Here is a 4206-nt window from a genome sequence, read left to right as displayed (position 1 = left end):
GACCCCAGTTCCCTCAACCCAGCACCGTGGCCCCAGACACAGAGAGAGGGCCACAGCTTGCCATGTGAAAGTTTCCCCAGTGACCTGCTACCAACAGAGTCAGACTCACTCAGAGGGAATTACAGCTACTAGGTGGCCATTCTCTGGCAGGGCCCCCAGCAGGTCCTCCCCAGGCCCTCACCCCAGGCAAAACCACAAAACCCACACCCAAGGCATTTCCTAAAGCTGTGCTTCTGCCTCCTTTTTCTGCTTTTAAGGAGCCTGTGATCACACTGGACTCACCTGGAAAATCCAGCATCATCTCCCCATCTTAAAGTTAGCTGACTCGCAATCTGTCTTCATTCTCTGGTGCTGCTATGACAGAAATACATAAATGCATGGTTTTAACAAACAGAAATGTATTCTTTGGAGTTTAGGGGGCTAGAAGTCTGAACTCAGAATGCCAGCTCTAGGGGAAGACTAGGCCAGAAGTCTGAGTTCAGAGCACTGGCTCTAGGCATTGGGTGGAGGCTCCTTGACCTTGGGTTTCAGCTGTGCCTTCCAGACCCACTGGAGCAAGCTAGAGGCTTCTCCTGACTCATGCAGCTGCTGGCTGCTGAGGCTGATGAATGGAAGATAGGCAGGTAAAATGTCAGATTGTTGGCTCACGGGCTGCAAACACAATAATCCCATGATTGACAGCAAAGCAGGCTAGTGGTTCAAGTCAGGAACTAGAGATGAAGACTAAACCAAATGCAGGATCCTTTCTATAGACACTGGAAGCAGGCCACACCCCGAAGGCAATTCCCCTTCAACTGACTGATTGCTCACAGCAGATTCCACCATGGAGGTGATTACACCACATCCAATCTCGTCATGGAGAATAACCACATTCAGCTGCCAAGCTCCTTGAGGAGCCAGCCAAGTTGACACACAACCTTAACTACCGCACATCCTTACTCCCATCTACAGCCTTGCCATGTATACAAGTTTTCCACTGCTGCTTCAACAAATAACCACAAGTGAGCACTATGGGCTTTAAACTGTAGATAAGACCAACCATGCAAACAGACACATGCAAGACCAATGTTTATAGCAGCAGTGTTCACAACAGCGAAAAGGTGGAAACAACCTAAATGTCCATCAATGGCTGAATGGACACACAAAATGTGGTACATACATGCAATGGAATATTGCTTAGCCAGAAAGAGAAGTGAAGTCTTATTCCATGCTACAATACGGATAAACCTTGAAAACTTTATGAAATAAGCCAATAACAAAAGGACAAATACTGTATGATCGATACAATCAAAGTTTGTTAGTGGTTGCCAGGACCGGAAAGGGAAGTCATCATCTAGAAAGCAGTGGGTTTCTGTTTACGGTGAAGGCAAAGCTGGCAACGACTGTGGGTGATGGCTGCACAGAAGGATTAATGAAATTACATCAGTCACTAAACTGTACACTGAAAATGATAAATGGCAAATGTTACATTAGATACATCTTCAAAAGTAAAAGTAGATGAGCCTTCATCCAGAGCTCTGGGATTCCCCAAATCTCCCTTCTCCGCAAGCCCCGTCCAGCTGCTGGAAGCTGGGATGGCGCTGCTTCACGCGCCCTGGTCCTGGGCCCGGCTCAGCGGGTAAGCGACGGTGCCCTACAGCACTCAGCACCTCTCAGGATTCCACCCTATGATCTAATATGAGAGCAATACCTACAAAACGAGCCCCTTCGGCCCCTAGGCACCCTTCAGGCCTGGAATTGAACTCACTCCCAGGGCTTAAGCTCCAGCCAAACAACAGACAGGCAGGCCTACAAGGTGAACAATTACACCAGGCGGGTGCACTCCTTAGAACAATCAACCCCGGGAGATCAGAAGGGCAGCATTTGCACAGGAGAAAGCTCAGAGGGCAAGAATGTTGGTATATATATATATATATATATATATATAAGCACCTTTGCGTTCCCTGCAGAGAGCTGGCACTTGTGTAGCCTGAGGACTGATCTCTAGACCCTCCCTCATTGACCCAGGCTCTGCCGTAGCTCCAAGTAACCAGAAGACCCTCTGCAGAGCCAGACAGGAGGTCAAAGTGCCTGGGGAGGTCTGTGCTCCCACGCCCCTCCCAGGGCTCCAGAGCCGGGAGCTAAGGCCCGGCAGCCAGTCTCTATCTGAAGGATCTGGGCCCTCCCAGAACACCAGTCTTCTAGGCAATAAACAAGGCCCCTGGGCCTGTCTGTGCTCTGGGCCCCGAGTATGGCCATTCCTGGAGACACTTGGAAGAAACTCAGTTGCTGGTTTGAAAACACATGGTCTAGTGGATGCAGAAAGGCCAGGAGCCCAGACGCTGGGCTTCCAGTGATAAGGAGGATATTACTCACTGTCGTGGACTGGATTCCAACTCACAGCGCCCCTAGAGAACAGAGTGGAACTGCCCCATAGGGTTTCCAAGGCTGTCAGTCTTCACAGAAGCAAAGGCCAAGCCAAACTCACTGCCGTGGAGTCGATTCTGACTCACAGCACCCCTAAAGGTAGAATTGCCCCACAGGGTTTCCAAGGCTGTCGATCTTTACAGAAGCAGATTGCCTCATCCTTCTCCCGTAGAGCAGCTGGTGGGTTTCAACTGCCAATCTCTTGGTTAGCAGCCAAGAGCTTAACCACTGTGCCACCAGGGCTCCTAAGGACAATACCAATTGTGGATTTATCCAAAGCTCCCAGGCAGCACCACTCAGATCTAGGTCTCCCCAGACGCACACCTTCAAGAAAGGCTCATTTTGTCTAGACACTGGGGACTCAGCTGTGAAATAGAAAACTGAGGTTCCTTATACAAGGAGCTCATTTTAAAAGGAAAAAATAGTTGCTAAGGAGCTCCGGTGGCATAGTGCCTAAGGCACTTGACTGCTAACCAGGAGGCTGGTGGTTCAAACCCACCAGCCACTCCTCAGAAGGAAGGCTGGGCAATCCACTTCTGTAGAGATACCACCTCGGAAACCCAAGGAGGGGTTGCTATGGGTCAGATTCATCTCCACCGCAGTGAGTTTGGTTTTTTGTGGGTTTTTTTGTACGTGTGGAGTCAACTGACTCAAGGCGCCCCCGAGTGGCTCAGAGTCGAGCTGGGCTCCGCGGGCTCTCAAGTGGCTGGGGCCTTTCAGAAGTAGATCTCCAGCCCTTTCTTCCACTGAGCCTATTGGTGAACTCGAACCTCCAACCTTGGGGTTAGCTTAACCATTTGGAGCATCTAGGGACTCCCAGGACCTTTAGGGCAGATAAAAACCAAGTAAACTAACAAGTAGAACTGTGACCAGCTGTGACGAGTGCTCTGAAGGAAACAAAGAGGTGCTCTGAGAAAGGAAGATCGGCGAGTCTCCTCTAGACAGGGCGGTTGGGAGAGGCCTGCCCAGAAGGTGAGCTGCAAGGACCCACAGGCGAGGGCTGAGGCCTCTCTGCGGCAGGGCCGTGCACCCGGACACAGGGTGGGATGGGAGGAGCTAAGGTTGGTGAGGTCTAACACCTGTGCCACTGCTCACCGTTTGTCATGTATTTCTCTCCACAGCCCCGGGAGGAGGCTACAGCTTACAGGCAGGGAAACCGAGACACGGAGTAGATAACTGACTCACCCAGGATCCCAGAGCTGTGTTAGAGCAGGACTGACCCCGAGTGGCCTGGGCCCCCAGACTGTGCCCAGGTCAACCTCCCTGAGGGCTGCTCCTGACCCAGGAGGGCCCCTGCTGCCCTTAGCATCTCTGAGGCCAGCCTGAAACTCAGAGCAGACCCTGAGCTCTGGAGTCTGAGGCCCATGCCCAGTTGCTCTCTGGGGTGGTTATGATTGTGTGTCAACTTGGCTGGGCCTGGTTGAGTGGCTGGGCAGCTGGTAGTAGTTATTCCCCATGATGAGACTGGCAATCAACTCCGTGGTGGGATCTACTACAAGCAGCTGAGTAGCTGCCTTTGGGATATGGTCTGCTTCCTGTACATAAGGAGAAACCTTGGGAACGGTCTCTAGTTTATGGCATGCTTGGACCCTGCACGTAGCCATGTCATTGTTCAGCAGCCTGCCATGCTCTGCTGACCTTGGGACTTACAATGGACTTGAATTAATGGCCTGCCATGTGGTTTGGTAACATCAGGACTGTGCCTTTTTACTTGTCAGCCTTGGGCTTGGCAGCCTCAGCAGGCAGCAGCTGTCTGAGTGAAGAAAAGCCTCCAGCTCCAGTGGACCAGAAGCAGGAGGC

Source organism: Orycteropus afer, unplaced genomic scaffold, assembly GCF_000298275.1.
Source record: "Orycteropus afer afer isolate SDZICR_OR568_19922 unplaced genomic scaffold, OryAfe1.0 scaffold00038, whole genome shotgun sequence".
Lineage (NCBI taxonomy): Eukaryota > Metazoa > Chordata > Mammalia > Tubulidentata > Orycteropodidae > Orycteropus > Orycteropus afer.
Note: the sequence above shows the minus strand (reverse complement) of the source record.